Source organism: Spinacia oleracea, chromosome 4, assembly GCF_020520425.1.
Source record: "Spinacia oleracea cultivar Varoflay chromosome 4, BTI_SOV_V1, whole genome shotgun sequence".
Classification (NCBI taxonomy): Eukaryota; Viridiplantae; Streptophyta; class Magnoliopsida; order Caryophyllales; family Amaranthaceae; genus Spinacia; species Spinacia oleracea.
Genome location: NC_079490.1, coordinates 120,941,459 through 120,959,113, shown reverse-complemented (window position 1 = coordinate 120,959,113; position 17,655 = coordinate 120,941,459). Strand labels below are relative to the sequence as shown.

At 40.0% G+C, this 17,655-nt stretch overlaps 1 pseudogene; it reads left to right on the top strand.

Moving 5' to 3' along the window:
* Positions 1-5,713: 5,713 nt before the first annotated feature.
* LOC110793470 (uncharacterized) lies at positions 5,714-10,050 on the top strand (annotated as a pseudogene).
* Positions 10,051-17,655: the final 7,605 nt, after the last annotated feature.

Here is a 17,655-nt window from a genome sequence, read left to right as displayed (position 1 = left end):
TGCGATTAGATCGTTTTTAAAATTTTAATTTTAAATTTTCAGTTTACGTAATTTTAATTAATTTTAAAATTAATAATTTAAATTATTTTCTTGGATTTTAATTTTGAATATTGTAATTATAATAAATTTTATTTATTCTAATTATTTTACTAAAATTAAAATCATGAGTTAATTTAAATACGACTGAAATTAAATTAAATTTGTGGATTCAATTATAAATTTATATGAGCTTTAAATTTTAATTAAATTTGTATGTTTCCGGTTAGACTAGAAATACATTTTTATGTTTAAAATTAGTAAAGCATATGAATTTATTGGTTTAAGTGGGAGCCCTTTTAGTCATAAACTCTTGATTAGGTCTACAAATCCTTAAGGTTAAAACAACTTGATTAGAATTAATAAGGACTGAATAATTTGTAGATTATTGGTGCCCTTGATTAATTGCTGCAAATGTTTATGTGATGCATAATGTGTTTTACTAACCAGCTATGTGGGCCATTCATGTTAATGAATGGGTGAATGGTATATATTGTATATGTACTGTTTTGCAGGTTATGAAGTGACTAGTATGGCCCAAATAGGATAGAAAATATGGTATGCGTACCATTAATTTGAATGTAATTGGTCTAAAGTACCAAAGTTGTTTTTCAATTCAAATATGGTCTGCGTACCATCAAATAGTTGTAATTAGTTTTAATTATAGCTTATCCTATTTGAAGAAAATGGTGCCTCCCACGGAGATTTTCAAGACGGACTTTGAAGTTGAAGCTTCAAGATGAAGTCGGGCCATACTAGATCACATTTATCTTATGCATGTTTTAAGTTATTTATTGCTTTTAAATATGTCTTAAAATGCATGAGATCAAAGCTTGATTATGTTGCATGATTAAGGATTTTAGTTCACTTAAAATCTAACCAACATAGTAAGAGCCTTAAGTTCCAAACTTAAAAATTGAGTTAAAAGGTGTCATGCCAAAATATACACTTGCTTGGATATCCTTTACATCAATCTAGTAATAGTTTTCGCTCAGCGAGGTGTTACTTATTGGTCCTAAAGGGGCAAGGTACACAAATAATTGTGAGTACATGTTAGTTTTGGTGAAACTCAACGATATAAGTAAGGAGTCCTTCTATGTCGTGGCAAAATCGATAGGTTCTTAGACGTACCTATCAACCAAGAATAGTTTCTAGACTATTAGCAAAAGGCTTTTGCTTACCTAAGATGTTTTAGAATTAAGTCGACAAACTGTGCTTAATTCTTCAATGATTTTAGGATCTTGGAATCATTTTATTCACACCTGCCGGAACACTTAACTTGAATAAAATGCTTAATGAACATTGAATTATGCATGTATGCTAGAATTTAAGTTTATTAAGAGAAACTGTGAATGGTTATTTGTTTATTCTTTTCAATTGTAGTTTTAACTATGGCAAACAACAATTCATTCAACATTCGATCAATTCTCGAAAAGGAGAAGTTGAGCGGGAAAAACTTCCTTGAGTGGCAAAGAAACTTGCAAATAGTTCTTATGCAGGAAGAAAAGGAGTATGTCCTGGAAGAGGCGATGCCCGAAGCCGCAGGCGACGGGGTCACTCAGGCAGCCCTCAATCGTTGGATTGATGCCAACAAGGATGTGAAATGTCTAATGCTCGCCGCCATGAGTGCAGATCTGCAGAAAACGTTCATCAACTCAGATGCTTTCACAATCATCAGTGAGTTGAAGAACATGTTCCAAGATCTGGCTCGAGTTGAAAGATTCGAGACTCATAGGCAAATTCTTGAGACCAAGCTTAAGAAAGGCGAGCCCGTAAGTCCACATGTTCTCAAAATGATTGGACTCATTCAGAATATGAGTCGGCTGGATCAGCAATTCTCTCAGGAAATGGCTGTAGACACCATCCTCCATTCTCTTCATAACGGGTATGATCAGTTTAAACTGAAATACAGTATGAATAGTCTGGACAAAACGCTCACTGAGCTTCACGGTATGCAGAAGACCGCTGAAAAGACGCTCAAAAGTGATAAGCAAGATGTGCTTATGGTGCGTGGGGGGCAAGTTCATGAAATCTGGAAAGAAGAGGAATGCTAAGAAAGGTGGCAACAAGGCCAGCCCAACTAAGCAAACTGGCGCCAAGTCTGAAAAGAGGAAGGTCAGTCAACCCACTTCTGAATCCGAATGCTTCTACTGCAATAAGAAGGGGCATTGGAAGAGAGATTGCTTGAAGCTAAAGGAAGATCAGAAGAACGGAACAGTCGTTCCATCTTCAGGTATTTTCGTTATAGACTGTATACTTGCTAATTCAACTTCTTGGGTATTAGATACAGGTTGTGGCTCACACTTATGTTCCAATCTACAGGGACTAAGAAGAAGTAGAAGGTTAAGCAAGGGTGAAGTCGACCTACGAGTGGGAAATGGAGCAAGGATTGCTGCATTAGCTGTAGGCCGGAACTTATATTTGTCGTTGCCCTCCGGGCTAGTTTTGGAACTGGAAGAATGTTTCCATGTTCCAAGTCTTACTAAAAACATCATTTCAGTTTCTTGCTTAGATGCTAAGGGATTTTCCTTTTTAATAAAAGACAATAGTTGTTCGTTTTATTTTAAAGAGATGTTTTATGGATCTGCTAGATTAGTCAATGGACTTTATTTATTAGATCACGACAAACAAGTTTATAACATAAATACCAAAAAGGCCAAAAAGGATGATTCAGATCTCACCTATCTGTGGCATTGTCGATTAGGCCATATAAACTTGAAACGCTTAGAAAGACTTCAAAAAGAAGGAATTCTAGAACCATTTGACTTAGAGGATTATGGTAAATGCGAATCATGTTTACTTGGCAAAATGACAAAGCAACCTTTCTCTAAAGTTGGAGAAAGAGCAAATGAACTATTGGGTTTAATCCATACAGATGTATGTGGACCAATGAGTACAAATGCTAGAGGTGGTTTCAGCTACTTTATCACTTTCACTGATGACTTCAGTAGATATGGTTATGTCTACCTAATGAAGTATAAGTCTGAATCCTTTGACAAATTCAAGGAATTTCAGAGTGAAGTAGAGAATCAATTAGGCAAGAAGATTAAGGCACTGCGGTCTGATAGAGGCGGTGAATATCTGAGCTATGAATTTGATGACCATCTGAAAGAATGTGGAATTCTATCAGAATTGACTCCTCCTGGAACACCACAATGGAACAGTGTGTCTGAACGGAGGAACAGAACCTTGCTAGACATGGTCAGGTCAATGATGGGTCAGGCCGAACTTCCAATAGAATTTTGGGGACATGCACTAAATACAGCTGCACTCACTATAAATAGAGTTCCGTCTAAAGCTGTCGAAAAGACTCCATATGAGTTATGGTTTGGAAAGCCTCCAAATGTGTCTTTTCTTAAGATTTGGGGATGTGAAGTATACGTCAAACGATTAATTTCAGACAAACTTCATCCAAAATCTGACAAATGTATCCTTGTGGGCTATCCAAAGGAAACAAAGGGGTATTACTTCTACAATACATCTGAGAACAAGGTGTTTGTTGCTCGAGATGGTGTCTTTTTGGAGAAGAATCACATTTCCAAAATGACAAGTGGGAGAAAAGTAGACCTCGAAGAAATTCGATTCGAACAACAAACTCTAGAGAATGCTCAAGATGACATTCAGGATGAAACTCAGAGATCTTTAGAAGTATCTGTTGAGAATCATGGTCAATCTAGAAATGTTACCCCGCATAGATCGCAAAGATATAGATCTCAACCGGAAAGGTACTTAGGTATTTTGACGAACGAGAGCTATGACGTTCTATTACTTGAAAGTGATGAACCTGCGACTTACAAACAAGCTATGACGAGCCCTAGCTCCAAGCAATGGCAAGAAGCCATGCAATCTGAATTAGACTCCATGTCAGAAAACCAAGTATGGGATTTGGTCGATTTGCCAGATGGCTACCAAGCCATTGGAAGCAAATGGGTTTTCAAACTGAAAAAGGACAAGGATGGGAAACTTGAAGTTTTCAAAGCTAGATTGGTTGCAAAAGGTTACAGGCAAGTCCACGGTGTGGATTACGATGAAACCTTTTCACCAGTTGCAATGCTAAAGTCTATTCGGATAATGTTAGCAATCGATGCATATTACGATTACGAAATATGGCAGATGAATGTCAAAACTGCTTTCTTAAACGGCGTTTTAACAGAAACTGTGTTTATGACACAACCTGCAGGTTTTGAGGATCCAAAGAATGCTAAAAAGGTATGCAAGCTAAAGAAATCAATCTACGGATTGAAGCAGGCATCCAGGGGCTGGAATATACGTTTTGATGAAGCAGTCAGTGACTTTGGTTTCATCAAGAACGCAGACGAATCTTGTGTATACAAGAAGGTCAGTGGGAGCAAAATTGCTTTCCTAGTATAATATGTCAACGACATATTACTTATCCGAAATGACATTCCTATGTTGAACTCTGTCAAGATTTGGCTTGGGAAATGTTTTTCGATGAAGGACCTAGGAGAAGCACAGTACATATTAGGCATCAAGATTTACAGATATAGATCTAAAAGGATGATTGGACTTAGTCAAAGCACCTATATCAATAAGGTGCTTGATAGGTTCAAGATGGCAGACTCCAAGCGAGGCTACCTACCCATCACTAGTGGAAAAAACGCCTATTGTAGCCCCCTTGTTGAGGGGGGCATACATAAGTGAGCCTCAATAACCACCCAGTCAACGCGGGTCAAATATTTTACTAACAGATTGGGGCGGGCTTTTGTGGGGTTCGCTTCTATAGAAACTGTTGAAGGGGGCTTTTGATTGCCCGCCTCAATAGACACTAGTCTAAAGGGGCGGGCTTATGTTTGTTCGCTTCAACAAGTCTTCACAATCTACTGGTTTTGATTCTATCTCCTCCTCATTTCATCTGTTTCATTTCTCTCTCTTCTCTCCCCTCTCCCCTCTCCCCTCTCCTCTCTCTCCTGGTTCAATACTCCTCAAACCCGCTATTTCGTCAACAAATCGGGCTCCCTCTCCTCACAGTCGTTGGCTTCCATGGAAGCTTTTCCTCCGCCTTCCATGGAAGAGTTACAAAGCTAGGGTATCTTCGCGACCTCTCTCCCTCGACTCTTCAAACTCGTCGATTTGTCTCCCTTCTCAAGCTAGGGTATATCGATTCAACCGTCATCTACTTAGCATTCTCGAGGAAGACGACGTCGTTCTCCAAATGAGGTAACTCTTTCATCTCTCTCCATCTCTCCTGCATTCTTCAATTATTTTAGGTTTTTGATTTTTCATATTATTTTTTATTAACTTTTTTGATTTATAATTTAGGTTTTTGATTATTTTTGTTGATTTTAACGATTTTTTATTTTTTAACGGGCGGCTCGGGTTTCGGTAGGTCGTGGGTGGTCGGATGAGGCGACGCAAGCAAGGTGATGGCTTGCTGGTGGCTCTGATCTTGCGGTGGTAAATAGATCTTCTTCTTCTTCTTGGAATTACTCCCATTAGTTCCAATTAATGATTTAAAATTGTGGTGAATTTAGGTTTTTTATTTTAGGTTTTTTGTCTCAAATTAGTTGCCGTGGTGGTGGTTTATAATCTGAATTCGATGATGAGTTTCTAACATACAGTTCCTTTAATTTCTAATTGGAAGAGAGTCATGCAACTAAACAGGGGATCAAGCCCGTACTATTTAGAACTTTTATGCTTTATCTTAGTGCTAGTTAGTATGTTGTTGGAGAAACTTGTTGTAAGACCATCAGATGGTTGCGGCAATGTCTACATCTGGACAACTTCAATGAATATGTCAGGGCAATCTGAATTTGTAAAACCGATATTTATTACATTCTTATTTTGATGTAAATTTGCGCAGACTATGAAATTATGCAATATGTGCTAAAAGTTGTTCTTTTATTAGTAAATTTGCAGCACTAGATGAGTGTATGGCAGTTATCCCTTTTATTTTTACTTTTGTTGTTCCTGCCTGCTAATGTTTTCTACCTGATGGTCTTGTGTTCAGCTTGTTTATTTTCCTTTTGTCTTGCTATGTACCTTGCAGTTGCCCAGATGTCTTTGTCTCATGTTTTCTGTACTCAGCTCTAGTTTTGCATTGTTATGATTGACATAGAGTAATTATATCACAGTTTGTTGTGTGAACTCCGTTAAGGTTAGTTTCAACAACAGCTTCCCTCGTTCTTTTTTATCAGAGGTTGAATCGATCATCAGAAGAAGAATTAGGCCAAAAATTATGCTAGAGAACAAGACACTTCATGCTTGCTTGTTGAATTTTTCCTAACATTTTCAGACACAAGTCCTGATTTCCAGTTCCCACCTTTTTATATATGAGTTTTTCACTTGGCTTGGGAGCTATTTGAATCAAAAGCACATAGCAACCGAAGTGTAGGATCTTTAAGACAAATGATTTTATTTTGCAGCTATATATCCAAGTCCTGCAGCATCTAAAGCTGAGTTATATGAAGTCATGACCAGTATGGTTTATTTCAGGATCACAACCATGCTCAATGTGGAATTACAGAGGTATTCTACTAATTGTTTAATTTCAGAAAATAGGTTGATGCATTTTTTTGCTTGTATATACATATACTGCTTTCCAATTTCCATCATCTGTCTTGTATTCCTGGCTGTCATCTCATAGCTTTCTGAATTAATGTTCTTTTATAATGTTATGTCTGCAAACAAATGGAATGACGACAGTGTAGTAAACTGAAGGATTTGAAGACTGCATTTCTGACAGATGACGCAACAACAATTTGTTTAGAGGTGATTCATCTTCTTGAAATCGAATTCTTTGATTGAACTTATGTAATTTTGGGGAGGTTTTAGTTAATAATGATTTAAAGAACACGATTTTATATATTTGATTGTTTTGGTTAGATTCTGGAGAAAGGAGATCTTCAAGTTGCAGGGAAAGAAAGGGAGGCTCAATTGTCACTTCAGTTTCGTGATATTGCCACCATTGTCATGGAAAACACCATTAATCCTGACACGAAACGCCCTTACTCGATAACTATGATCGAACGTTTGATGCATGACATCCATTTTGCTGTTGATCCTCATAAAAGTTCCAAAAAGCAGGTTTAGCACTGTTTTATCTACTGTATTGCTATGCATAATTCTTCTGATTTGTCTTATTTTGGGACATTTGATTAGCTGTATCTTTGATTGTTGCACTTTCTAGATTACAGTATAAAGTTAAGATAAATTATGGTTCTATTGTGTAGTTTAGCTCATAAGTTAATTCTATGCATCGTGAATTACAGGCACTAGATGTTATTCACCGGCTTGTAAAGAAATTTCCCATCAAAAGATCTCCAATGAGACTTCGACTTACTGTTGGTGAGCAGAATTTTTCCACTGTATTGGAGAAGATAGGCACTTGGAATGGTGAGATTGTGACTATGGATGAATCTGGAACTCAATTTTCACTTGTAAGTTCGCAGATATCTCTGGCTGCTTCTCACTTTCTGTTATGATATGAATTCTTTTTACTCATATTTTTTTACTTTTAAGTACTTGATTATCGTACTTTAGCAATTAATCAAGCGTATTCAATGCCTTTTTATGAAGTTGCATAAAAGTATGTCTTTGGTGATATGCAAGGTGATGTTTGGGTTGTTTGATAACTTGTTTTCATTAGGCAAGTGCTTTTTATGTATTATACAGCAGTCCTGTGACTCTTTGAGTCTTGGCAATGTTTCTTTAACAGGTCCTATATACAACGGGTGTAGTTTTACAACGAAGATTGGTACCCTAAATTTCATTCATGTCTTTTAACCCGTTTGTGAAGTTGACTTTTATTGGATTTGGGGTGACTTTTATGTGATTTTGGTTAACTAAGTTCACTGCATACAGATACACCGGCCTATGGTATAAATGTTTTATAAAGTATCCTAAATCAGTAAATTGTTGGTGAATCTATGGTATTTTGATTATAATTTTCCTATTTTGGCACCAACAAGATAAGTGATTATACAATGTAGTGGTTAATCTGCTTTACTTTCCCTAGGTCTCATTTTATTACCTTACACCTTTTCTTGCAGTCTCATTGGCTTTCTGGCATTTGTTTTCATGATCCTGCTTAACTTTCTAACATGGAAGATAATTTATTTTTTATAGATGGTTGCTTTTATAGAGATGTTAACCTGTCTCCCTTAGAGGAATACACTACCTATTTTGTGTTTGCACTTTGCAAGGATCTTCTGCCTCGAGGTGGTAGATTTCACTTGATAACTACTAAAGAATTTTCATATGAGAAATGTACAGTTGTGTTCTTGTTTTGGGATTATTAGAAAATTGTCTCTTACTATAGAAAAATATTATCTGAATTATTGTGTGATTTTGACCTACTAGTCTATTACCATTTTATCCTCAACTTGGATCAAGGCAACCTAATTATCATACATCTAGACTTTGTGCATTTGTTTCTTAATATGCTGTGAAATATAAATTAAAGCCGGAAAATGTCAGCATGATTTCCAGAGCTTTTTATATTGTCCTGGTAATTAGAGGGGGAGTTTTATAGTATGTTTGAAAACTCGAAGGTAATGGGGTAAACTATATTACAAAGAAAACAACTATAGATGTCTGAATTAATTTGCTTATTTTCTTGGAGGGAAACTTTGCAGAAAAATATGTGCATATCTTCTACCCTAATATGGTCAAATTAGTTTTTCACGGTTTGCTTTCAATATTTATGGAAAAATTGAGTATTTTACCAATCAAATAATGGAAAAATTATTGATTTTGACAGCCTTACTTTTCTAGTGTAATCCCCAATGTCACACTTCCATATATTTCAACATTGCTGGTTCCCAAATACAGTGTTAGTGAAAACTGAAAAGAGCATGAAATCACCATACTTTTGCAGGTTTGTGAAGTTGATCCAGGTTTATATCGATAATGTAATTGGTTGGTGAGAGACTTACAGGGGACGCTGGAACTGGTAGCACCTTCTGTTCATGCAGGGGAAGCTGCTTGTATATGAACCATCCATTCTTGTGAATAGCACTTTTCAGGTATTGAATTGTATGTGCTATTAGTGTTATTAGTTTATTACCATTTCTTATAGTAACCTGGTTAAAACCAACAAAAAAAAATATGTTGGGACCTCTGCAGAATAAGGTAACCTAGTGACCAATAATCTGTGCTTATTTTAATTAGTAAGCAGTGAAGACAACCAAACTCCAAGAAGATATAACTTGCCTGTGGTCCTGTGATTTTTAAGAGATCAAGGTTAATGTAATACGAGGAACTTGGTGATTCTGTGAATCTGAATTTTTTTTCAAGATTCAATTACCCCAGAAAACGAGGAAATAAAACCATTTAATGATACTCCGTACTAATATTTTGGCAACTTTAAGATTATCGTATGTTTCTACTGGTAGTTATGCTTTCGAGGTGAATATATTTTCACACAGTGGGTTGCAAACTTGCAATCAGTAGTATAGCTTGTACTGTCTCATAACAATTTATTTTAAGTAGCTTTGTTAGGAACTTCTATGAACAAAACTTACCTTTAGAGAAGTGAAAATAACAAACCCTCATAAGTTATGAACATTAACACCCGTGCAAGAGTTTAAACTCATAACTTACTTGAAAGAATCAAAGCATTACATAAACGATACAGTGAACTGTGATTTATAACACCTAATTAGGACGGTAGTAAGCCACATAAAGATTATCTTTTTATGCTTCAATGGAATGTAAAGATAATATCGTGAGTGTGAACTTTGGTACTCTATAGCTCATATATTTTCCTTCCATCTTGCAGGGATCGAGTCGATTGGAATTAGAAAGTCAACACGGCCGTAATTAAGGTTTGTAATGCATGATCTAAAGGGAGCTAAGTGGCCGGATTAGAGAAATTTGTTAGACTAGCTCTCTAGCCTTTTGTCTTTATTTGTTAATATTAGTTTTAATTTGTTAGACTAGCTAGCTAGGTGTTTAAAAATTGTAAACGTACGTACTATACGCTTTTCTCTATTGGGTTAATATAAATGAAGTTAATTTAATGATTTATTAATAAAAAATAAGCAGATTCATACCTTTGCTATTCTGGTGTTGATTGGTGCGTGTACAGGTTTCAATGCTCAATGGTGTATATATATATATTTGGTTATTGCCACCTATTTTATATTTTAAAAGAATTTGGAAAAAAAATAATGTTGTTGAAGGGGGCTTTTAATGTACCCCTCGACAACATATGAATTTATGGCGCCAATGTACAGGTATTGGCGCAAAAATAAAGGTCTGTTGAGGGGGGCATTTAAGAAGTGAGCCTCAACAGAGGTGTCTGTTGAGGCGGGCTTTTGTAAAGCCCCCCACAACAGGTCCTTATTTTTCGCTTTGGTTTTGGCCTGTTGAGGCGGGCTTTTGAAAGCCCCCCACTACAGACTACCTGTTGAGGCGAACAAAGCCCGCCTCAACAGCTATGTGAGCTGTTGAAGCCACGTCTGTCGAAGCGGGCCTTGTTCGCCTCAATAAGCCCAAAATGCCCCCCTCAACAGGTATTTTTTCCACTAGTGCATGTCTCACGGAATAACTCTAAGCAAGACTCAGTGCCCAAAAACACTTGATGAGCGTAGACGAATGAATGGGATTCCATATGCATCATTGATTGGTTCAATAATGTATGCTATGATATGTACACGCCCGGATGTTGCGTACGCACTCAGTGCTACGAGCAGATACCAGTCAGACCCAGGAGAGGCGCATTGGACTGCTGCCAAGAATATTCTGAAGTACCTGAAAAGGCACAAAGATGATTTCCTGGTCTATGGTGGAGATGATGAATTAATTGTCAAAGGCTATACGGACGCAAGTTTCCAAACCGACAAAGATGATTGCAGATCACAGTCTGGGTTTGTCTTCTACCTCAACGGAGGTGCAGTAAGCTGGAAAAGTGCTAAGCAAAGCACCATTGCGGATTCTACAACTGAAGCGGAGTACATTGCTGCACATGAAGCAGCAAAGGAAGCTATATGGCTAAGGAAGTTCATAGGTGAACTTGGTGTAGTCCCCTCCATTAAAGGACCAATAGCTCTGTATTGTGATAATAATGGAGCTATTGCACAGGCAAAGGAGCCTCTGGACATAATAAGGATGACAACTCTTACCTTATGTTCAAGAGCAAGCATCGAGCGACAAAGGAATTAGGAAATGCACACTTGTCGCTAAGGACAAGTGGGAGACTGAAGGAAATAATGCCCTTGGTCCAAGTATGCATTCTATGTTAAGTCTAATAAATGCGGTTCAGTATTAATTAACAAGTTAATAAATTCAGTGAGATCAAGTGAGCTGAATGCCTAGCTAGATGCCGCTTCAGTTCAAGTGGAATTAATGATATTAATCCACAACTTACTCTTGACTGAACCCGTAGGGTCACACAAATAGTACGTAAACGGATCAAGTATTTAATGGCATTAAATACTCTATCTATGGATATTCGGAATCGACGGATCTTGGTTTCAGTGGGAGCTGAGATCGTCACAAGCAAGAAATGAATACTCCGGAAACGATGATATTGCCGGAAACGGAAATATGGATCGTATCGGAAATATAAATATTATCCAAGTCGTAGATGTTGCCGGAAACGGAAACATGGTACGTATCGGAAAATATTATCGGAAATGGAAATATTGCCGGAATCGGAAATATTGTCGGAAACGGAAATATTGTCAGAATCGGAAATATTATCGGAATCGGAAAATAATTCCGGAAACGGAAATATTAAATATTTGTTCGAAACGGAAATTAATTCCGGAATCGGAAATATTAAATATTGTTCGTATCGGAAATAAATTCCGGAAACGGGAATTTAATCGGAAGCGTATCGTACGAATTAGCATCGGACGAGGCCCGCTAGACGAAGGCCCAGCACGAAGCCAGGACATCGCCCAGCGAGCCGCACGCACCAATGCACGCCTCGACCAGGCCCAGCGCAAGGCCAGGCCCAGCCAAGGGCGCGCGCGCGCGCAGCACAGCAGCGTGGGTTGTGCGTCTGTCGTGGGCCGCAAGGCTTGCGCGGGTGCACGGCTTGTGTGATGCGTGTGCGGGAAATCCTAATCCTATTAGGATTTGTGCAAAGATTAAAATCCTAATCCTATTTGATTTGCTTTGTTTTTTTAGAGTCCTAATAAAGTTCTAACTAGCAAATCCACATCCTAGTAGGATTACAATTCCTTTTCCATACTCCTATAAATAGGTGCCTAGGGTCACAATTTATGGGTACGATTGAAGTATTCAAAGGGTAAGTTTTTGAAATAAAAATCAGCCATACACTTGCAAACACTAACCGAAATTCCTAAGCACCTTAAGGGCGATTCTAGTTGGTCTAACTTGAGGCGGATCCGGACGTACTGTGGACTATCTACGGAGGGACGACATTTGGAGTCCTAAAGACTTGTTCTTGTTCGGTTCGGGCGCAGCTAGGGAAGGCACGCTACAACATGTATGCATCTATTCTATGCTAAATGATTATGTGTAAATAATATGCTTTCCTGGCTTTATGGTTTTTCCGCATGATTTATGAATTATCATATGTATCATAACCTAACAAACCACTCTGAAATAAACTTGACCTATATTCTAAGGGGTCTTAGGACCATCTAAAGTCTTTATTAATTTTTCTTCTACCAATCTAAAGAACTACTAGGCGCTTTTACTAAGGTGCTCTATGTGGCTCAAGCCTTGGGTTTAGTCTCGTAAAACTTTGGTCCTTCACCGGTACTCATCTTAAATTCTATTCCTTTTGCATTGACCCACTGATATGTCTTCACCCATCCGTTCTCGATCTCTTCTAGTGTTGATGCAAGAGCGATTAACCGGGTTGGATCGAAACCTTCATCTTGTAAAGCTAGGGTAGTCATCACTGTCTCGTCCTCCATAGGCCTCGATTCGTTAAACAATGTCCATAAAGCCTGGTTGTCCAATACTTCAGCTGTTTTAGTCTTGGTGAGGTGGGGTGCCTCATCTAAGGTGTGGCAGTCATGGAAGATTTCGAATCCTGGTTTTAGCAAGCCATCCTGAACGAAGGGTTCAGGGAAATCACAGCATGGGTGTCCTTCTCCTTCCCGAACGAACATCCCGTTAAGGGTTCTTTGATACGGGGGAAGGAGGGTGGTTTGTTTGGCCTTGTTAAGGCGTAGCCCAGACAGGCGGTCAGCAATATCTTCCTCCGTTGGTTCATAGCCTAAGCCAAAGGGAGTAGATTTGTTGGGTAAAGGATGGAATGTGCATTCCTTCTTCCTTATGCCCAATGGGGTTCCAGGGAAATAACCTTGAGCTAACAGCATTCTAGGGATGACTCGGGATGCGTGCGTGTCTAGGAATGCTGGATCATAATCTTCGATAAACTGGATTGCTTCTTCCATTTGAAACCCGTAAAGGTCGTCTGCAGTTTCGGCCGTTCCAACCATAGTACAACTGACGTCGAGAGGAGGGGCGCGGATTTCTAGTATTACCCCGTTATGGTTAAGTTTAACCATTTGGTGCAAGGTAGAAGCCACACCTCCTAAGTCATGGAGCCAAGGTCGCCCCAAGAGGAGGTTGAAAGTGGGCTTGATGTCGATTATTTGAAACTCCGTGGTGCGTGCCACAGGCCCGGTTTGTATGGTAAGGTTGATTTTTCCCAACACAGGCCTTCGGGAGTTATCATAAGCTCGTACCCCTTGCTTGGAGGTTTGGAAGTCATCGTTTCCTAGCCCCAAGCAATGGGCGGTTCGCAATGGGCAGACATTAACCGCCGAACCATTATCTATGAGCGCTAGGGGGATGTTTTGTCCTTTGCATCCAACTACTAGATAGAGGGCTTTATTGTGAGCACCCCCCTCTTTGGGCAAGTCTTTGTCAGTGAAAACTATGGCCTTTTCTCCAGCATCTCTCGTGACGTGGTTAACCAATGAGTCAGGTGTGATATCCGTAGGTACTGAGATGAGGTCGAGTGAGCGAATAAGCTTTTCGCGATGTTCCTTTGAAGTACACATGAGATCCCAGATGGTAATTTCGGCTTTGGTTCTTTTTAGTTTTTTCAAGAGAGGATTTTCAATGACTTCTGCGACGGTGGCATGCCGTCCATTCTCAGGAGTTTGCCTAACTGGGATATCGCCCATAGGAGGTGGGCGAATATCCGGTTGGTATATCCTTCCGGATCGGGTGAGGTTGTCGACCTCGGGCTCCTGAGGGGTGGTGTCAATGTGAGCATACCCGGGCCAAGTTTCAGTAAAGAGGTCCTGGCCCGACACTTGAGATAGGTAAATATCTTCAGCGTCATCATCCCACACACCGCACACTTCTCTCTCGATTCGATCCATAGGGACCACAGCGAGTGGTGCACCTTGAGGCGTAATGTACACCGTAGGGTCGAAGTTCTCATTTTCTGGTTGGTCGAGAGAGATGTGATAAGAGCCGAGTGGGATCTTGTTGTTGTTGGGTTTGCCAACGTTAGGGAGAGGTATTACTTCATCCTCTATCATGTCCTGGATTGTATTTTTTAGGTTCCAGCAGTTTTCGGTGTCATGCCCATTTCCTTGATGGAACTTGCAATAAGTACCTTCGACCTAGTATTTGCTCTTGACAGGAGGGTCACGGGTGGGGCCTATAGGTCTCAACTTTCCTTGATTGGTTAGTCTTTCGAAGGCTTGCACCAAAGTCGACCCGAGTGGGGCAAACTTTCGGTCTCGGACCCATCTTCCAAGGCTTCTTCGGGCAGGAGTCTCCTCTACGACATGGACTTCTTGGGCTTGGGATGTGTTGCCCCTGTTGTAGGTGTTGCTTTTGTATGCGGGTTTACTTTGTATTGTTTTTGCGAGATCATCCTCGATCTTTATTCCCACATCATAAACTCTTTTGAAAGTGTCAAGTCCCAGGTACCTAAGGTGTTGTCTGTAAGCCGGGTCCAGGTTGTCAATTAATTTTTAGACCAATTCTGTTTCGGGAGGCCTATTGATTAGTTGGGCCGCCTGGTCCCTCCATCTAGCAAAGTAGGTTGTGAAACCCTCATTTTTCTTTTGGAAGAGAACTTCCAGCTCGCGCATGGTGACTTGAAAATCCATGTTCGACGAGTATTGCTTGATGAAGACATTGACAAAGTCTTCCGAAGTGGGGAAGAGCTTAGGGTCCTGATGATAGTACCATTTGAGCGACACAGGTTCCAAGGACAAAGGAAAGGCAGGTAAGTACATGGACTTGTCCACGCCTTTCAAGTTCATGGCATTCACAAAGCTCAATAGATGATCACGGGGATTGTCCGTGGCTTTAAACTTTGGTAAGTCAGATGAACTAAACTTTTCTAGTAGTTTGCCAAGAAAAGGTTCAGGATCGAGGGAGAAGTACTTGCTCCCCATGGTTTGCTGTAGGACCATTTTTTCAATCCTCTTCTCGTTATCGAGGTCATTTTTGGCTTGTGCAGCCGCTAAGGCTTCATTTTCCATTTTCAGTTGGCCCATGAGTTGGGTCATTTGAGCCATCTGGTCTCGCAATTCTTCGATGGACATGTTTGAGGGTGCGCATCGAGGTTGGGGGAGCGGAGATCCTTGAAATGAGGGATGACGGAGGGAGCTTGGAGTCACTAAACCTAGTGTTGGCGATGTATCTTCGAGACGTACTAACCTTTGATTTCCCGATCGGCACCAAGTGGCGGGACCAGTCCTATGCATAAGATAAGCTAAAGTTTAGGCCCCAAAGTTTCAAGCATTACTTAGTCTAGACTTTGACTCTCTCTATTGGTTTTTCGCTCTTTCTTTTGTTGGAACACTTTTAGTTTTTTTTTTCTTTTGGTCATTCTTTGGATTTTCGAAACACTTGCCCGTGTGACATTCATAGTTATTAGCATGTTCGGTTTTGATGCCGAGCATTGTCGTCGTAGGAGGCCTAACAACGACGCAAAGAGTTATATAATATTTTTTTTTAAGTCGCTTTTAGAATCGAGTGCTTCTTCTTACGCTTTCGTAGCAATTTTTTTTTACGAACGTTTTTTGTGCTACGTATTTTCCTTTTGCGCGGGCACCGAGGCTGCTGCGCCTGACCAGAAGGCCAAGAAGCAACTTCAGCGCCCGGCGTAGGGCGTGAGAAATTCTGGCGCCCAGCCAGGGGCGTTGAAAATGCGTCCCTGGCTGGTTCTCGTTTTCTGTTCGCGTCTACTTTTTGTTTATGCGACTTCGATTTTGCGTGCTTGCCTTATAACGTCCTTACGCGTTGTGCAGCGTTTTTGGGATTCGTTACAGGCCATCCCAAGCGTCGCTTATTTTTGTGGCGATCGTTCGGGTTTATGGAACACGTATTTCGGTATAACTCTTTGGCAAATTGGTTTATGAATGTTTGGGTGATTTTTTAGGTCGTTGGTTTGCTAACATTGTTTGTCACACAATCACATATTTCCCTACACATTACTAACATTACATCATGAAGCAATAATAATATGTCATGTAGTTTATGATAGGCTTCTATGGGTAGTTCTTGCGCCTGGCTTGGTACCGCTTCTATCGCAGATCCAACACATGCCTCGGTCGAGGTAGTGCCTTCAACAGACGAATTTCGCCCAAGAGGCCAATCACGATGTAAGCCAAGGGGGCATGCACCAATGAGAGGGACCTAATGGGCGAGCGATTGGGTTTGGGACGGGTGTACTACTAGCGAAAGTGCCGAGTGGACAACATTCGAAGCGTATGCACCCCCCGGTTGGCGATGGGTATCCTTAGTCCCAACTCCCGAGATGAAACACCAAGGGAGCCAAGATTCGTTATGCGGTTCTGTCCGTTCACATTAATATGCTGATTTTCAGGTCGTCCCAACTTGATGGGGAAATAAACGCGGGGTAGGATCGTTTCACCCTTCGGCTATTTTAATTACCTACGAGCACGAGTATTTCCTTCACTATCCCCAGTAGATTCGCCACTGTGAGGGGGTCGAAAAAGCACGAGGCTAATGCGTGATCTTGTCCCTCGTGGGTGGGACGTTTCTTTTTGTCAAATCAAGTGTAATTGGATTTCCTGTGAGTTTACACCCAATTGACTAGTAATATAGGAGTCGCCATTCATTTTTTAACGACAATGAGAAAAACTGACAAAACCCGGTTATCGTGACATAAAGGGAGTGCAATTATGGTTGACAACGACGGCCGTAGGTTCCCTTGTGATCCCTGGTGTGGGGATCTCTCAACATACACCCCCAAGGTAGAGATTGAGGGTTCGGGGGACTGTAACTACCGAGAGGAGTACTCGCTCATCGATAACTCCAGAGGCAGGATATCCTTACTAGCTCAGCATAAATAATTGAAGGGACATGCGTTAACTATTAAACTAATCTGAGTTGATTTTAGCAATATGCAACATATATATAGTACTAGATCGAACGCGATTATCTGATTTAGATTGTTTTAAGGGACCTAGCATGATAATCCAATTTCCCAAAAATATCATATTCATTAGGCGTGATCGAACAATCAGATTTAGTTAGTTTAACCGTTCATAAAAGGGCGAGGAAAGCAATTAAATCATAGAAAAGGGACACATTACGACGCACCCTTGAGAGGTGCGTCACGGTTCTCAGAAAACTAATCACTTTGACTTTGCTATTTCTCCTTTTATTTAACGAATCTCAAATTATGGGACAGGATACGTTCTGTTCGATTTATGGATCGATAGCGACAGAACG